This window comes from Cibotium barometz, chromosome 5, assembly GCF_041138505.1.
Source record: "Cibotium barometz isolate CiBa-2024 chromosome 5, ASM4113850v1, whole genome shotgun sequence".
In the NCBI taxonomy this organism is placed as follows: domain Eukaryota; kingdom Viridiplantae; phylum Streptophyta; class Polypodiopsida; order Cyatheales; family Cibotiaceae; genus Cibotium; species Cibotium barometz.
Window position 1 is genome coordinate 42,146,399 of NC_141050.1, and position 20,313 is coordinate 42,166,711.

Here is a 20,313-nt window from a genome sequence, read left to right on the forward strand (position 1 = left end):
ATTGTACTTGCACAAGAAGAATGGATGCATGGATGCTTGCTTGGTAAACAGAGGAACATCAAAAATGGATGCCTAAAAAATGTAGACAAAGGACTAAATTACATAATAGATCAATTGATGCCAGTAAGTTGATGCATACTAAGATAGCTTCTTCGGGAATGCGTGCCAGTGAATGCTAGCACTAAGATAGCTTCTTGGGGAATGCATAGACAGTAAGCCATTGAATGCTAGCACTGAGACAACTACTTGGGGAATGCATAAACAGCAAAAGCTAGTAAGTTAATGCATGCCAGTGAATGCTAGCACTGAGACAACTCAAGTGCAAGTGATGGGCATCCATAATTTGTGACCCCTTTTTACTACAAGGCATGCCCTCGCTTATTGTTTATGCATTCCCCAAGTAATTATCAATAAAAGCTCAGTAGAGCTAGGTGAATTGCAGTCATCTTTTTGCCTTGAAAGACTTGGACAAAATGATAGTACGCACCCCCATAAAGGGAAAGGACTAAAAGTTGGCGAGGGCCCCCACTAGAGCCATATGTACCCCTAGAACTCTTTGAAGCTAGGGCAAGCTATCTGGAGGCACCCAACCGTAAAGCCCTGGGCAGCTTGGTCCTCAAGTTTCAATTTTGGGACCGCTGACCTTCACATGCTATATTCAATGGTAGTACTACCCACCCTAGAATGCCAAAAGCTGATGAGCCCACTAGACAATTGTTGCAAAAGATAGGGCTACTTCCCTTATTTGAATTGGATGGACCTGCTGGTCCACTTGTTGCCATACACTCTTACAATGACAACCACACTGGATTCACTAGGACCACTAGGCAGTGAAAGAAGGATTATCAAGCCCACTCAAGATTGGTTCGATAGACTTTCAGCTTACCCCTTGTACAAAGAATCGGATTTCAAGAGAATCAATAAACCTATAGAGAAGGCAGCATGCTCAAGATGGACAAGCATATACCCCATTGGGAGGATGTGATACTACGGTACCTCATCATGCATTGTATGTTATACTACACGTACCTCTCTTTCTACTGCACCTCATCATGCTTTAATAGAGCCCATTTATGCCCAAATCCTAATTAGGCAAAAGGAAACTCGGCATAGCTTATCTGTGCATAGAGGTTAAGAGAGTGTGCATTAAACAACGTGTGAATTGAAGAACCAAAAGACCCCTACCTTGGAATAGCCCCTTTACTTACAGGAGTAATCTATCAAGCTAATGACTCCTTGGATAAGCTCCCACCCCCGCTAATAGCAATAGGAGCAAGTGTTTAACCAAAGATACCAAAGTCAAGAAAGAAAAGAAAGGACATGAGGAAAGTGGCAGTGAGAAGCCACATTCCAAGAAGAAGAAAAGTTTACTATTGATGAGCAAGGGAACATTCCATTGAGTCCGGATTAGAGCATGAGAGAGACACAAAAGCAGAAAAAGAAGCCAAAAAGAAGAAAGAAATAGGTAAAGAAAAAGTGAGAAGCCACATCCCAAGAAGAAGAAAAGTTTACTACTGATGAGCAAGGGAACATCCCATTGAGTCCGGATTAGAGCATGAGAGAGACACAAAAGCAGAAAAAGAAGCCAAAAAGAAGAAAGAAAAAGGTAAAGGAAAAGCAGAAAGGGAACATCCCCATTGAGTTCGGATTAGAGCATTAGAGCCTGAGACAGACACAGAAACAGAAAAAGAAGCCAAAAAGAAAGAAAAAAAAAGCAAAGAAAAGGTAGAAAACGGCAAGGAGGCTAAAGCCTAGGTTGAGAATGAACAACAATGCACACACTAGCCCTACAGCCACCCCCTAAACCGAGAGCACAACCACCACCACCACAACATCAAGCCAACCCCCTAAGCCCAAACCGCCACTGCCGCCACCACCGCCACCACCAGAACGTCAAGCCAGCCCCCTAAACCTACAACACAACCACCACCACCATAACGTCAAGCCACCCCCTCAGCAGTATTCACGTCAATGCAGTTAGCCAGGCAGTTTACCAAGTTTTTCGAAAATGCCAAGCAGATAGCACAATTGAGGATGCAGGAGACGCTATTGACTATGCAGCTGTGCCGAGCCCAAGGCTAGAGGAGGGGTGTGCCGAAGCTACAGTGTACAATACCCTGCAGCTTTTGCAGTCTCATGCAGCAAATGTGTAGATGTATGAAACTACATTGGCAAAAGCACAGAGTGCAGAGTAGAGGCATGCAAAAGAGGCCAAGGTCCTTTGCATCAAGAGGATAATGCTTGAGCATGAGGTGCAACAACTAAAGGCAGAGCTAGAAGCCAAAGACGAAGAAGTGTCATCCAAACTCATACAAAAGATAGCCCTCCTGGAGGAGCATCTAAACTCAATTAATCAACAAATGTAGTATATAGTTATAAGAAGAACGCTACACGGCAAGAGAAATGCGGGCCAGAGCAAAAATAAATAAATCCAAAGAGCCTTTCAGGTAGGTGCCCAGGCATTGTAACCCCATGCTACTATGATGTTTTTTCAAGGGACCTTGGCCTTGCAGAACTTTTTTGATTTAAATCAAGCTGATAAACATCCCATGATAACAAATTTCATTGCATGGGTATTTCTAGTTGAAAAGGCAGTGATGGATTTAGATGAAGAATGCATTGAGCTTACAACTAAAGAGTACACATCGAGGATGCCGATGGATGTGGCTACATGCAGGCAGATCTGAAATAGCTTCAAGGCATGGGAATATGGTTGACCACCAAGGCCGATCAAAAGTTAATAGAGATGGCATGCTCGGCCTATAAGCCTGCAAGTGTTAATCCCATTTTGGATTAACGAAGATGCTCCTCACATTGAGGAAATTAATAAGTGTTATGTAAAGGCACTATAAATGTTGTATATTATGAGATACTCACCAGCCAAGGCTTTAGTTAGTAAGTTTTGGACGCCCAAGTCTAAATAAGGACCGGTTGTATACAAGGTAATTTCTCATAATGCAAAGACACAATCCTCCTTTTTGCTATGACAGCTCTTGTCTTGTCCTGTGTATGAGAGAGAGAGAGAGAGAGAGAGAGAGAGAGAGAGAGAGAGAGAGTACTCTAGTGCATGTGCGTCCTATATACTTGTGTGTGGGAGAGTCAGAGGATGATTGCCTTGCGTTGTGTGTGAGCAACTCTGTGGACAGAGTGGAGGTGGAGATTGGAGGATTGGAGCTTCTACAAACGAGCTTGGAGAGCCTCAAGGGACGTGAGCTTGAAGCATTGTTAAGTACTATATGACGATTGTTGTTTATTTCTTATTCCATTGGTGAATGTGTGGAGTTTGGGAGGTGTAGTAGGCCATAACATTTTTGGCGCCACTGTCGGGGAAGACACCATTGTTTCTTCCATCTTCTTAGAACTCCAGCTCCCACTATACAAGATTCAATGTTGCCTTTGCATTCTAGAAGTGCATTGTAAAAAACTGTGTGGATAAGGTTTTTGTGAGCGAATTAGATTAATTATGAAATTTTATGTTTGTTGAAGTGTGTGTGAGTACTTGGTAATACTTGGAGGAAAGCTACACTTGGATTTCTTTTGATTTAGTTACCTTTGTCACAAAATTCGAATATCATAAACTCTAAGCTAGGTATTGAGGATAGAAAGCATACTAAAGCACTCTCTTTATCCCAAAAAAAGTCATGCATTCTCCACATTAAAGTTGCCTTCACCTCTCTAGTATGTGAAACCATTTCACGACGTGAAATGTTAGTCTGACAGATACCCTAGAAAAAGAGTTGGAATAGTGAGTTCGTTTGCTAAACTTTTTTCTCGCATGCACTTAAGGTTAGGAAAACTCATTAGGGACAATCCTACCCCTGATAACAATGCATCTAACCACCTAGGATCTTCCTACCAGAAAAGTGTTGGTTCAGGTTGTTTAACAAGCACTCAATTAAGTGTTGCAACTTGGAGGAATCTGACCACTATAGAAACCAGTAGTGAAGAATCCATGGAAGAAGGGCTAAGGTTCTCCGAAGTGGAAGAGGAAGGGAATCTCACTTCTCCTGCGAAGTCCAACGGAATCTTTGATATGGGTAGGGGATTCTTTGGTCTCCAAACTGACATAGAGGATGAGGCTCAATCTACGGGCAAGGGTCTGTCAATGAGCGCGGGACACGGTCCGAAATCGGACCTAACAACACCAACAACCCTAACGTCTGACCCCAGACACGCCAACACCTTGAGACTTAGTGGAATGACTCCTAGGTTTAGGCGAGACAAGGAAAATGCTTCCAAGACGGGTCTAATCTTCTTCCCCATATCTGAGGAAGTGGAAATTGACATGAAGCTGGCTAAAGCGAAGCATCAATTGTTTTGCGGCTTTTGAGCTTAAAAAGGCAAGAGCTTGATACGCAAAGAATGATGGCAAAACAGAGGGAAATTGATAATTTGAATATGTTACGACCACGTGGTAAGGAACCAGAAACATTTTGAGATGCCACGGAACACATGGGGATTGGAATGACAGAAGGAGGGATACCAGTCTTAGAACCCATAATTGAGGAACCTAAAGCTGAGAAAGACCTCGAAATGCAAGAAGAAGTAGACGATAAACCTAGGGCATCTGCCAAAGGAGAGGATCGGCTCTACATCAGGGAGGAGATACATGAAATGATCAATAATCCCACATTTTCACAGAGCATGGAACTCTTGATTCAACAAAGGTGGGCCGAGGCCGCTAATGATGAGATAGGTAATGAGGAATTGCCCAGACTCGTCGGATTACATAGAAGGACCTATGGAGGCAGAGGATGAGGTCTAGGTAGGAGGGGGATAGCTCCTCGGAGGCCAATAGTGGAACCCACACAAATCTAAATGCGGTCACAAGGGCGGACTTGTTGAATATGGCCGCAGAAATGGACAGAGGAATTCAGACCATCTCAGATGAAACCACACATCATTTCAAAACTTGTACAAAAGTTCTCAGGAGATGGGGACCCAATCCAACACATAGAGATCTTTGAGTCAAAATGTGAAACCTGTGGGCCGGTAAACAATGTGACCATGATACATGCCTTTTCTCTGACTCTAGAAGGAAAAGCCCACCAATGGTATCAAACCTTAAAGCCTAAATATAAAGTCAATTTCATGCGGCTTAAGAATGTGTTCATACCAAGCTTTTCTTGAAGTGGTGATAGATGGAGTTCTGTGGCTCAGTTCCATAACATCAAGCAAAAAGAAAATGAATCCATGCGGGATTATGTATCTCGACTCAAGCACCTAAACTCAAGATGCAAATTCTAACTAATGATCAATTATTACCCTGTTACCGAAAGAGACCTACAAGATCATAAGATGCATGATTATCTGGTGCTAGCCTGACCGATTACTCTAGATATGTGCTGTAAGTTGGCTATTGAGTATAAAGATAACATGCTTGAGTTGTCGCAAAACTAGAAGATGCCAAGACAGCTTCACTAGTAGCAACATCGCGGCTCTCTAGTCATCAAGACGCGGGACCTAAAAGCAAGCAAGTTGGCAACATGACAGTTGAAGAACTCACTACCGCCATTTTGGAAAAGTTAAGAGTCAGGGATGGAAGAGAAGCACCAAAGAATGCCCATCTCTACCACCGGAGAGAGTTAATTTGGTGCTCAATTTGTAGATAAAATCATACAAGCACTGAATGCCCTCACCTAAGACCGAGGCAGTTACTCTATTATGCTCATTGTCAAAGACTAGGGAACCACGATATTGCCATATGCGGATACCTAAGAATCCAGCCTTTAGCACAATGCCCAGCTGTTGTAAAATCCCAATTTTCTCATGTGTGATAATCTTCCCTTAATATATAGATTTATTTTAGAAAAAAATAAAGGAAGGGTGATTAGCCCTACCGATGCCAACCTTCCCCTCCTGGTCGTTTTCTCCCTTGCAGGCTTGCTGCGCAGATTTGCCTTATCTACTCCTCCACAGCCCATACTATTACATAGTTGTTTTCCGTGTCTTTTCCTCCACTAGCCTGTGCCCACGATGACCCACCGGCTACGTCCTCATCGACTTCTTCCTCCTTGTGTAAGATGGTGCTGACTTGTACTCTCCCTCTCATGCGTAGCAAAAATCTTCATGTTGCTCTCCTATTTAAACCCCCCTCTCCTCTCAGCAGGGACGGAATCCACTCTCTCCTCTTGTCTCAGTGATAGAGTCCCCCTCCTCTCCTCTCGTCTTAATGACAGACCCCCGTAGGTAGCGCCGCCCCCCCCCCCCCGCCCCCCCCCCAGTTCGCCCCCTCGCTAGCCAACCCCACATAGCCTCCCTCTCCATCGTACTTGAGTAGGGAGTCACACAGCATGTGCCAATTGTACCATACGTGGCTACTCCGTGTAACTAATGTCTATGCCATCGCTGTCCTCTCAAGCCCTCTCCTGGCTCTCTCATGCTCACCCCCTTTGTCTTCAACTTCTCTCATTTCCTCACCCAGCAACCCCCACACCACCCCACATGCTCTCTTCTTTTATCAGCCCTCGTAGCCTCTCCCTCCCCCTAGCAAACCCCTCGCTAGCCTTATTCAGCCTTTCTTTGATTGTGTCTGCGTGCGTGTGTGTGTGTGAGAGAGAGAGAGAGAGGGAGAGAGAGAGAGAGAGGTCACCTTAGTTTCTATATGTGTGGGTGTTGTTCTTCTTCAGCCCTTCTACTAGCTTGTCAATAGGTAACATTGAATAATAATGGCTTCCATTGATGTAGTCATTTGTTTTCTTTTGCAAAAGACGCCCACCTCCAATATAGTAGGCTGGTCCTAAGTGCCAAGGCAACCATACGGATGGACTTATTTCGGTTGGATGAGAGGCAAGACAGTTGGATCTCTCTTTAAGAGTTCATGCAAGCAGTTGATACCTACATTGTCAATCAAGTGGGCCTTGTCCCTAAGCTATTTAGATTCTTGGATATGGATTCTAGTGGCTTATTAAAGTCGATGAGTACATCACCCTCTCTACTTGCTTGATTTCAGCCTCCATGTCTGCAACTCTTGCAATGCCCCCATGATGATGTTGGGCTACACTTGTAAGACTTGCTGGGAGGAGTGCACGTCCACCCACAACGCTGATGGTGACACCTTTGATCTCTACTATAACTGCATCTAGAACCTTCGCATACCACCATGATGGCCTCATGAACAACAATACCATGTACAACTTTCTCTTGTCCAAGACTAACGAGAACCAAGCATACGACTAGGCCAAAGGTATGTTATTAAAATCCAAGGATCGTCAAATGAATTTATATTGTAAGTACAAGGTGGGATGATGTGAAAAGATGAGGGAAAAGATAAACCACACCAAGGCAACATATAATGGAAAATGTAGATTGCCAGCTACTACTACCTGCTTCCAGGTTAGCCGTCTTCATTTCAATTCGAAACAGCAAGTAACTCAATCTCAACTCAAAACCTTTTTAGTTCACTGCTTGAGATCATAGTAAATTGATTTTGTCTTTGAAAAGTGAGGACTTAAGTTGATTGATGAAATGATATAAAATGAGGTTTTTGCCCTCATTAATTGTCTTACGTTGTGACTAAATTATCCCTAGTTGGCTTGGCTATCACATGCTAGAACTTGATTCCATCCAGTAACGATTAATTTGTACTCAGGCCTATGTGATTTCCCAAGGCCTAGGATTTGGCTTGGAAATGCAATTGTTCTCTTGAGTACTCAGACAAGATCTCCATTTTTATCCATTAACAAAAATTAGGATTGTTTATTATAGAGAAGTGACTGTTCATCTTATAGAAAGGTGATTTTCTTATATGGAGTTATTTATTTGGTGACAAGCATGGTCTCAAAGTGTGAATGATGATGATGATGAATTTGTGAACTAGGGAACTTCCCCTAGGGTAACCATTCCGACGAGATCGATTTGGAAAAACCATTCCAATGTGATCTGTTTAGTGATCAGTTTGGGGCAACCAAGTACTCCCCACTTGGGGCAACCGACTCTTGAAATACTTAGAGATCGGGGCAATCGCCTTCGTTGGGTAACCCTCCACCCACGGGGCAGGGCAAGGGTCTTTCTAGTAGCTACAAGCTTGAGCTGGAAAGGTCTTCAATAGCAAGAACATGGTGAAGGAGACACTTCTCGTTCTACTATGCGAGTGGTTTTTCACCACAATGGTTGTAAGCTCTAGATTGTTTTATGACTCGATGAGCCGAGGGATTGGAGATGGATGAAACTTGGGATGCCGAGGGTTTGAAATTACAGTTGTTCTTATGATGAATTTCTTTTTGTGTGTAGGATGACTTGATTGGAAAAGAATGTACTCATTAAGAGATAAATGAATCTATGCACAAGGATAAATAAATGAATCATGTTGTAACTTGCACCAATGAAACAATGTGCCGTAATTTAGGTAAACCTCATAGACGAACGGTTCTAGGTGACTGGGAAGTGGGTGGTCCTGATTAGTCAGGTGTTTCCTTTACAAAAGACTAGAAACTGAAAAGTATCCTTTGCATTTTAGGTACGGCCCCCAATCCTATGGAGATCAGTTATAAATCAGATCGTCCAAGAGAGGCACTGATGAGACAGCTCTCACAATGGGTTGGGATTGATCTTACTGTTGAGATTTAAGCTCGATGAGACAGCTTGTGCCAATTGCATTATGTGCTGGCGTATTAGGTAGTAGCATCATGTGTGAGACATAAATGACCGCGTCTTGCTGGTCATAGTTGTGTGGACAGTAGCTAGGGTTAGCAGTGTGTGGACACAACACAAGTAGTGTGTTGTAGCTTTTCAATTATGGCTTTATGCATTGTGTGAAGGGACATGGCTTCCCTCTATGGTTAGGGTTTCAGTAATACATTAGGGTTTGCTCCTCTATGTGTGTGTTCCCTCTCCCTCTACCTGTTTTTCATCATGGTATCAGAGCTTGGTGCTCTCTATTAGGGTTTATGAGTGAGTGAGAGACGAGGCAGAAGAAGATGTGAAGAAAAGCTGTGGAGCTTGCCATTGGAGTTGTGAAGCCTGGAGCACACCGATTTTCACCAGATCTAAGAGCTTGGCCTACCGGAGTAAGGAAAACTAAACATCCTTGAGCGGATTGTAGGTGCAAAATCACAAATAGTATCAGATTTGAGTTGCCCAAAGCAACGAAAAATTTTGTTTTGCAAGCTCTCCATTGAAGCTTGATAGCGGTGAATGTATGATTTGCAAATGGTTGCAAATCTGGCAAAGGTTCATGTATCTGGTAGTGGGAATGTGTTGGCAACTCATGTGCAAGCCCTAGAGTGATTCTGGAAGTGTGATGCATTGAATGTGTTGGAAAATTTTTGTTTTGAAGCCCTCACAAAAACAATGAATAGATGCTCATTTTTTATGCAATTGGAGCCGGTTCTTTGTAAAAATCACAAGGTTGATGGCTTGGGTGCATGCCTAGGGGTGTTGGCAACTCATATATACCATCATTAGCCACACATAACTCCTCAATTCCCCCTGATTACAAGTGGCATAGCTTGGGAGGCTAAAACAGATTTTTTTTTACCTTTTTTGCTTGGTTGAGGTCCACCAACTAAGGCTTGGTTGGTTGATTCCTTGCACAATTTTCTTAGCAATATTATGGTACACATAGAGGAGAAGGATGCTATGTGTTTTTTTGGAGCAATTATGCATTTGGGAGCCAATTATGACCTGATTAAGAGTGCTGTTAACTGTGATTAGTGAAATAAAGGATCGTTAATTGACTAATTACTCACTCAATTTTGATAATTAGTCTAATTACTTTTACATGAAGTTAGTAGACATCATTGCTAAGCTAATGAATGCCTGGTCCCTCAATTTGGACTAGATTTGAAGAAATTAGAGCGCTTTTGCTACTGGTTTTATTGGTTTTTCTCAAAATAGAGAAGGGGATTTGATATTTTTGGTATGTATGCACCTTGGTTGGTGTTAATATGCAACATTGAGCTTGTTCGGGTGTTAATGCAAGTTATCTACACTTGATTGAACCATTATATTTCAATTTTAAGCATTTCGAAGCCTCGAAAAGTGTGTCAAAACATGGTATTTTGGACTGCGTATGCTAGTTCAATTTGAATGCACTCAGTGTGATTTTCTATATCAACAGTGAAGTTGGTTGAGTACTTTGGAGTATTTGGGACACTTATTAGAGTGTGGTTGAGCTGAGGAAGGCTCATTTATAGGATTGGATGTGTACAAAAGGTGCATTTGCATTGAGCAAATATGTCAGACAACCCAGTACTACAGATTGTGGGTGAGAAGTTGGATAGAAAGAACTTCCACGCAAGTACAGGATTAAAAGCTTTCTGAAAGGAAAACGATTTTGGAACCTTGTGGGGAGCCAGAGCCGTCTACCCTGACAACCTACACAACAACAAGTTGCAGCTCATAAACAATGGACAGAGAGAGCATACAAAGTTTTGCATTACTTGTCTATATGTATCTCGGATGCTATACTCATACATATACATGATGCTGAGAATCCCAAGGATGCATGGGATACTTTGGTAAAGCTGTTTGATACAGATATACTAGTGCTCGTAAGTCTCAGTTGAGACAACAGATTCACAATGTGAAGCAGAAAGGAAGGAGTATTCATGGTTATGTACAAGAGATTAAGAAGTATGCAGATGCATTGGCAACTATCAATGCCCCCATGCTGCCTAATGATGATTTGGTAGACATTGCCTTGCGTGGTCTTGGCAAAGAGTACAAGTCTTTTGATACATCTATCTCTGTTCGGAGTACAGGTTTACCAGATGTTGATGAGTTGTGGTTTCACTGTTGCTTGTTGAGGAAATCAAACTCAGTGACCCTTTTCATGATGCATCTACTAGCCATGATGATCATGGTGGCAAGAATCATGCTTTCTATTCACAAAGGGGATTTAGAGGCAAGGAGAGATCTACATCACGAGGTCGTGGATGGCACGAGAGGTCACCACAACAGAATTTTCAACCTTTATATGGTGCTAGAGGTGGTCGTAGATATTCACCTCAAAGAGGTAGAGGTAATTCTCGTGGAAGAGGACGGTGGCAAGGCCAACAAACATCTATGCAAAATGTGGAATGCCATTACTGTGGAAAGTTTGTCATATGGCTCGTCTGTTACCGCAAACAAAATGATTTGAGAGGGGGTAGAGCACAACATGGTGGAAATTATGCAAATAGTGAAAATTTTGCACTAAGCAATCATGATGGTAGTGCAAATCACTTGTTTGCCATGAAACATGTCGTGGGGTCTATGATGACATATGGTGATATTGATGACACTTGGTATATGGACTCTGGAGCATCAAACCATATGACTTGTCATGGAGAATGGTTTGAACATATGAAGCCAATGGATGTGAAAGGCTATGTGGAGACATGTGATGATTCTCAGCATGCTATCACTCATGTTGGGAGTGTGCCATTGGTGATGCATAAAAAAAGCATGCCATACTATTATTGGGCAGAAGCGTGTGCCACAGCAGTGTATGTACTTAATAAGACACCCACAGCTGCCATACATGAAAGTATGCCAGAGATACGTCTTCTTACAAGTTTTAGGCCAGACATTGGACACCTCAAAGTGTTTGGTAGCATAGCCTATGTGCATGTGCCAGATGAGAGAAGGAAGAAGCTAGATCCTAAGGCAGAAAAGTTCATTTTTGTTGGGTATGCATAGGATCGCAAGGCATATAAATGTTACAATCCACATGCTAGGTAAGTGCTAATTTCACGACATGTGGTGTTTGATGAACTTGCTAGTTCGTACAAGGCAAAGGATGAGGGTGTCATTGATTCCATTGATGCTGATGTGCATGTGAACTTGCCACAAACAAGTTCTACTTCTATGTCTGGGCCAGCAGAGTCTGAGAGTAGCACTATACGTCCATGGTTAGGATGCTATGATAGTGCAAGCACTGGGAGTAGTGCTATGGATAAAGGAAAAAAGAAGGTTGAAGGAATTGGCATTATAGGTTATGAGTCATCAAGTTCAGAAAGTTTGGATGAGAAACTTGGCATACCAGCTTTATGCACACTAGGTGTAAGGTAGGATAGATATGTGCCTTCACATGCTAGAGTGACAGGTGTTCAGAGTGATCCGCATACATTTTGGAGATCCCAAAGGGACAGGTATCCAGTTGACAGGTTGACATATCGTGACTTTGCTATGCATTACGCCGCATATATGACCTCTTTGGTGAAGCATGTGGAACCTACATGCTATGCAGAAGCTATTGGGAAGCATGCATGGGAGAAGGCAATGGATGTTGAGATGGACACATTGGTTCATAATGAAACTTGGGATTTGGTTGCCTTACCACAAGGCAAGAATGTCATTGGTTGCAAATGGGTTTATAAGGTGAAATGCAAATCAGATGTTCCCATTGAGTGCCATAAAGCGCGGCTAGTAGCTAAGGGTTATGCACAAACTTAAGGCTTGGACTATGATGAAACATTTAGTCCAGTTGCAAAGATGGGAACAGTGAGATCAGTCATTGCTCTAGCTGCAATAAATGGTTGGAAAATGTATCAAATGGATGTGAAAAATGCATTTCTAAATGGTGATTTACAAGAGGAAGTTTATATGGCATAGCCAGAAGGATATATACACCCGAGGTACCCCACTCATGTATGTAGGTTAAAGGAAGCATTATATGGTTTAAAGCAAGCACCTCGTGCTTGGAGTGATAAGATAAGCCGGTATCTTATCTCTATTGGATTTCAGGTTTCTTCAGTAGATTCTTCACTCTATGTGGAGAAAACAGATCATGGGATTGTCTTGCTTGTCATCTAGGTAGATGACTTGATTGTCACAGGAGATCATGCTATAGATGTTATGCATGTCAAGAAGGCATTGAGTGGGCAGTTTGATATGAAAGACCTGGGTGAATTGAGATATTTTCTTGGGATTGAAGTGATTAAAGACCGTGCAGGAACATGGTTGGTGCAACGCCAATATGCATTGGATATGTTGGCAAGATATGGGATGACAGGGTGTAAGCTAATGAATACACCTTTGGAGCAGAATGTGAAGCTGTGGAGGACTGATTTTGGTGAAGAGTTGGATGATCCATCTATGTATAGAAAGATGGTTGGCAGTCTTATTTACATGACTATCACACGACCGGATCTAAGTTATGTTGTGGAGCTAGTAAGCCAATTTATGCAAAGCCCCAGAAAACCTCATTTGGATGCAGTGAGACGCATTATGCGTAAAGACCACTGCACATTATAGTCTTCTTTATGAGCATGGTAAAGGCTTGGATGTACACGGCTACACAAATGCAGATTGGGCAGGTAGCTTGTATGACAGGAGGTCCACTAGTGGTTATGCCTTTACATTTGGAAGTGCAGTGGTGAGTTGGAGCAGTAAGAAGCAACCTACTGTTGCTTTATCCAGTATACAGAGGCTGAATATAGGGGGTGCAGCTATAGCTGCATGTGAAGAAGCATGGTTAAAGAGTCTCTTGGCTGATTTGGGTGAGTCTATTGATGGCAAGGTTGTCATTCATTGTGACAAAATGAGCAGCATACAGTTGGCCAGGAATCCGGTCTTTCATGCGCGGACTAAACATATAGAGGTCCATTGTCAGAGAGAAAGTATTGGATGGTACAGTAAATTTGCAGTACGTGAAGACTGAAGAGCAGGTGGCCAACATCTTTACAAAGCCACTTAGCGGGGAGAAGTTTGAGTACTTCCGTACTATGTTGGGAGTACATGGGATGAGCTTGAGGGGGAGTGTTGAGAGCTTTGATAGCCCAAGCTCATCTACATCTTCATCTATGGTAGTACATCATGAGCTTGAGAGGAGATATTGAGATTCAAGCTTGATGACAGCTTGTGCCAGTTGCATTATGTGCTGACGTGTTAGGTAGTAGCATGTGTGAGACATAAATGACCGCGTCCAGCTAGTCATAGTTGTGTGGACAGTAGCTAGGGTTAGCAGTGTGTGGACACAACACAGGTAGTGTGTTGTAGCTTTTCAATTATGGCTTTATGCACTGTGTGAAGGGACATGGCTTCCCTCTATGGTTAGGATTTCAGTAATACATTAGGGTTTGCTCTTGTGTGTGTGTTCCCTCTACCTGTTTTTCATCACTTACTGAGTGAGGTGCCTCCCTATCCCTAGTGACGAGATGGGTGATATCTTACACCAGCACCTAGAGTGCCACTAGCTTTACCAGTAGCACCAATGCAACCCAATGTGGCTGCTGCACGGCAGTTAAATATGTCCTACTTACCAAGAGGAATGTTCAGGATGCAGGACATGCCGCCATTACCGCCACCTATTCTACCACCACAGCCACCACAGACCAAGATCAACCACGGCGTGTTGATTGAAGAACCCTTGGAAGAAGGGGAAGCTATGTGCGAAGTAGAAGTGAATAACGACTACCACCATGAGGAACCAACTGAGATTACACCAGAGTATTATGTCTTATAAAATAGCATGCTAGTACCAGTATTTCAATCCATGGTACAGTGGAAGGGAAAAGACATAAACTCGACTATGAGAAGGGGACCCATACAGTGTTTTCATTGTAATGAACCTCATCGAGTAGCAGAGTGTCCTCTGAAAAATATGGCTAATGTTGGTCAAACTCAGTTGATAGTAGCGTAGACCAATGCTATGCTTACTCTTTCATGTGTTAAGTGTGATGTTGATCATCTTATCAAGGACTGCCCATATTGCACCAATGGAAATGCTTCTACATCTTACCATGCCACTATCAGGACTATAAGTGTGTAGCCTAGAAATAGGTGGACAAAGGAAAACACCCATGGGGTATTACAACCTCTAAGACTGGGAGAAGGAGAAGAGTGAAAAATGTGGGCAAGGGTGACACCTTGGTTGTAATTCAGGACGTATCCAAGGAAGATACCACTGACACCGGTTCCACCCAATCAAGGGAAGGAGATGATCAAGTACCAAGGCTTGATGAGTAGAGAAAAGAGAGACCAGTAACCCCCAGGGGTGTTGGAGAATATCAAAATACGGAGGAGGAAATAGGGAACCTCGAAGAAGCTAAGGCCCTTGTAGAGGAGTGTCAATGCAACCATGAAGCCAAATTGAGGGCTAACAAGGCTAGGGATATAGTATATCCCCAGAATGAGTTGCTACAAGAAAGAAAGTTGGATGTGTCTACTCCAATTCTAGAAGAGTCCAAGGAAAGGACTCATAGTGATTTGATGACAAGAATGTTTACAAAGGTAGATCAAGAATTGTCCATCCATTCATTCCCTAGGATTGAATATGAGAAAAACACATGGAAGGAGCCCTCACTTGCCACAGAGAACCTAGAGACATAGGCAGTCTCTCAGCAATACTGTCTACAACTGTCAAAATTCCACTTGGACCATTGTTATGCAACATGCCGACATTGTGGGAAGATGTCAAGGATTGGGTACAAGGAATAATGAACCTAATGTCCACTACAGAGGAAATCCAGACACCTTTGGCAGAGAAAAACCAAGTACATGAGGAAAGGGGAGCACCTATATTCATCCAAATACCCCCCCCCCCCCCCCCCCCCCGAGGAGGAACAAAGTATGTTCAATTGGGAACGATTTACACTACCTCAGTTTGCATGGTAAATGTGCAACTCATGTAGGAGGAAACAAAGGATGAAACCTCAAGCATAGAACCACATGGTCGCAAACAACACTCAACGCCTCATGAAGTGGTGGAAATGCAATGCCCTGTTTACAAAGTAAACCAACGAACGCCCAATGGCTACGATATCTTGAGGTCACTAAGATGCACGATGAGTTCTCTAAGAAATGGGGTGAGGAGTTGAGTAAGATCACCTTGGAAAGAAAACGAGAAGAGAAAACTACTCTTCAAGAACCTGATCTGCCTAAACTCAGTAAGGCAAGAAGAAGAAAATGAAATAATTTTTGGTTAAAGCCGAGCGTGAGGCAAGAAAGACGATGGCTCAAAAAGAGGACGAGGATGACAAGACGAGCCAGCACCTAGTGCTAGATCATTTCAAAACCTACACCATCGATGAGCGGAAAGTGGTCCAACTAACGGCCAAAAGAGTGAAGGAGAATGGCCGCCAGTGCAAGTCTTAGGATGGGCCAGCAGAAGTTAAGGAGGTAGATATTGCATAACCAGGGGAGGATCCCAAACCTGTCTACATTGCTAAATGACTTAACTATTGTGGCTGAAGATGAAGAGCTCATTGCTCTCTTAAAAGAATTCAAGGATTGTTTTGCTTGGAAATATAGTGAAATGAAGGGTGTACCACCCAAGAAGGTTCAGCACATTATTTTGATCATGGAGGGATCGATTCCATCAAGGCAAAAACCTTATCAGATGAATCCTAAATACGCAACTATTGTAAAGGAGGAAATCAAGAAACTCATAGATGTGCGGATTTCATCTACGAGATTGAGCACACAGATTGGCTATCACCAATTGTGATTGTGCCGAAAAAGAATGGGAAGCTAAGAGTTTGTGTTGATCTCAAAAAGGTCAATGCAACTATGAGAAAATACCACTACCCATTACCATATATGGAGTATGTATTAGAAAGGTTAGCAGATGAAGAACCTATAGCTTCTTAGATGGGTTTTCAAGCTATAATTAGGTGTCCATTGCACCAGAGGACCAACACAAGACAGCCTTCAACACGATGTGGGGGACCTATGCTTATAAGGTTATGCCTTTTGGCCTCACTAATTCCCATGTAACTTTTCAACGATTGATGTGCGGCCTTCAAGGACTACTTGCAAAAGTGTCTTGAGGTATTCATTGACGATCTTGGCACACACTCACGATGGACTGAACATCTAGCTTACTTAAAGAAGGTGTTTGAGAGATGTCGATTATATCGCATATCCTTAAATCCTTTATTAAAATGACAATTTTGGGTCAATAACAGTGTTATACTGGGACATATTATGTCTAAAAATACTATTTTCTCTAATGAGAGCAAGGTGAAGTTCATTTTGGAATTACCCCCATCAACAAACTACAAGAGTGTACAACGGTTTATGGGACATGGGTACTATCGAAGATTTATTATCTTCTATGCTAAAATTGTTAGACCATTGTATAAACTACTCATAGTCTTTGAGTGGATTGAAGAGTGCCAAAAAGCATATGATTAGTTGAAGTAAGCACTGGCTAGTGCACTGATTTTGAGACCACCCAACTGGGACCTTATATTCCATGTACACATTGATGCATCAAATTTTGCTATAGGGTGCATATTGGGGCAACCTGCTGGGGAATTCAAGTTGGATTACTCGGTTTGCTTTGCCAGTCGGCAATTAAATGATGTAGAAATCAACTACACCACAACTGAACGTGAAGGGTTGGCCATGGTATATGCCGTTAAGAAATACAAACATTACTTATTGGCCAATAAATTTGTATTCTTTGTGGATCATCAAGCCCTATTGTATCTACTGAACAAGCCATGCACCATAGGGAGGATCACATGATGTTTACTCTTAGTTTTGGAATTCGACTTAACGGTCACAGTAAGAAAAGGATCACAACATGTCTTGGCAGACTATATATCAAGGATTCCAAATGGAGAACCTGCAACAACTAGTGTGGATGATGATCTTCCAGATGCATGTCTGTTCAAGATTGATATGGTGCCTGAGTGGAGCAAGGAAATATCTGAGTACCTAGCTTATGGTTTTCCATATGATCATTCTTTGAACAAGAATAAGATGCGTTGGCTTATTAAGGTGGCCGCACCATATCAACTAATTGTAGGAGAACTATATAAACTGGGCAAAGACGATATCCTCAAAAGATGTGTGCGAGAAGATGAATTTGTCAGTATTGGAAGAAGCACTTGGAGGACATTTTACTGGAGAAGTTACAGCTCATAAGATGAATTTGTCAGTATTGGAAGAAGCACTTGAGAATGGCTAGAGAACATTTTACTGGTGAAGTTACAGCTCATAAGATTCTTCAGGCGCAGGACTTTGGTGGCCTAAGTTGTTCAGGGATGCCATAGAATTTGTAAGAAGATGTGAGAAATGTCAACGATTTTCCATTCCACAACAAAAAGACCGAATGCCACTTACGCCCATAATGGCGAGACAACCTTTTAAGAAATGGGGCATTGATTTTGTTGGACCCATTAGTCTAGCAGCACATCCATCACAAACTCGTTATGTGATCGTGGCCACGGATTATTTCACCAAGTAGGTAGAGGTCAGAGCCTCTAGAAAAGTGGATGCTCGTACTACGGCTAAATTCTTGTATGAGAAAATCATATCCAGATTTGGTTGCCCACTAGAATTAGTCAATGACCAGGGTTCGCATTTCGTCAATGAGGTGATTGAACATTTACTCATCACAGGATTCCTTTTGTAGTACATCGTAAATCATCACCTTATTATCCGCAGGCAAATGGCCCTGCTAAGAGCACCAACAAGATTTTATGTGCTATTTTGACAAAGACCTTAGGGGCCAGCTGTCGAAAATTGGGAATACAAGTTGACTGTAGCACTATGGGCATATCGTACTTCGTATAAGGTAGCGAGACGATATAATCCTTTTTGTCTAACTTATGCTGTGGATGCGGTAATGCCTATGGAGTTCTTAGTTCCAAGCCTACGTATTGCAATACAAGAAAGGCTCACATAAAATGTGTTAGCCAAGAGGTTGATTGACCTAGAGAAACTCGATGAAACAAGGTTAATTGCATCACATGGGCTTATGGTTGAAAAAATCCAACAGAAACATCGGTTTGACCATAACCTAAAACACACAAAACTTAAAAAAGGAGACCTTGTCCTCGTATATGGTGTCAGAAGCACCAAGAAAAAGAAGTTGAAATACTCTGGGTTAGGCCCATTCAGAGTGTCTGAAATCACCCCACAAGGGTAAGGATTGAAACCATTGATGGGCTAGAAATGGAGGGGTACATCAATGAGAGTAAGTTGAAAAAATATTACGGGCCTCTGACACAAGAAATGCTCGCACAAGATCATCTCCTGAAACAAAAGAAATGACTTGAACAAGAGAAAATCAGACAAGCTCAAGCAGAAGCCAAGGCTAGGGAAGCCAAAATGAAATAGAGACTCCAAGGAAAACTCTGCATGTAAACATGGCTTCGCTTACATTGCTCGAAGATGATGACTTGGATATTGAACCTGCATGCCTAAGTGTACAAATCTTTGCAATGGGTGGTCAAACAAGAAGCATTGCACTGATTGACACAGGGTCAAGTCATAACTTGATGGCTAAACAAACTAAACCTAGAGGCAACTAGCACCAAGGTTTGCAGTGTCCATTTGTCCGCTACACAAACCATGGGGTTTTCAAGTATTAACATTTCCATAAGAAATAATCCCTTGGAAATGTGTTTGTTATACTTGCACCACCAGAAACAATGGAACAAGAGATGATATTAGGCATGTCGTGGATTTGTGCAACCAATTGTACCATCCATTGGGAGAAAAGGGGAGTGCAGCTCACCCAAGGCCGTGAATCCATGACCTTTCCATTACAGAGTCCCTTGAAGAAAGAAAAGTAGGCCATCGAATGCAACATGGAGACGCCAGCAAAGCAGGAGACCCCAGGGAGGGTAAAGGCATCATCCTCCAACAAACCTCAACACTTAAAAGGGTTGCCAATGGCACTCTATGTCCACAACAAGGAAACAATGGATTCCAAAGTCACAGCTCCAAGCCCAAGGCTATTATGATAGTGTCGACACCTCAAAAGTTTCATAGGAGCACAAGAAGAATACACGCAAGCACCAAGGGAGAAAATCTTTTGAAAGGAAGCGGCAACACAGACAGTCCCCAACACCATCAAGAATTCAAAAGCGGTGGGTTGAGAGAAGACATACTTAACGCCCAAGGATACTATAAGGAACCTCACAAGTATGGGTACCAAAGAACATAAGGAACTCAAGTGCAAGTCTTACCTCAGAAGGCAAAAAAGAGAGACAAGAGCACAATCAGGAAGACCAAGCTATATCTTGTGTTAAGGCAGCACCAAGGTTAGTTTGGAAAAAGAAAACAATTCAACCAAATGGACATAGAAGTGCAACACCTGCAGTGCCAACATCACCATCCAGAGAAAATAAGTTGAGCCAATCCCTAGACAAATGTAAAATGAAAGTGGAACTAGAGGCACAAGAAAAACAACAAATTCAAGAAGATTCTGTAGATGTTCTCCTCCTCCAATGGATGGAAAACAAACTAAGGAATTCTCATTCCAAACTAAAGCATCTCCAATAATAGATACCAATGAGTTCTAAGGTTCAAACTTGGTTCCCCTGGAAATAAGAAGCCAAGGGGAGGGTGCAAATGGAGAACTACCTGGTGCCAAACACACGACTTGAATTTTCAAGGGGTAAAGTTCGAGGGTTAAGCATTTCACGCCAT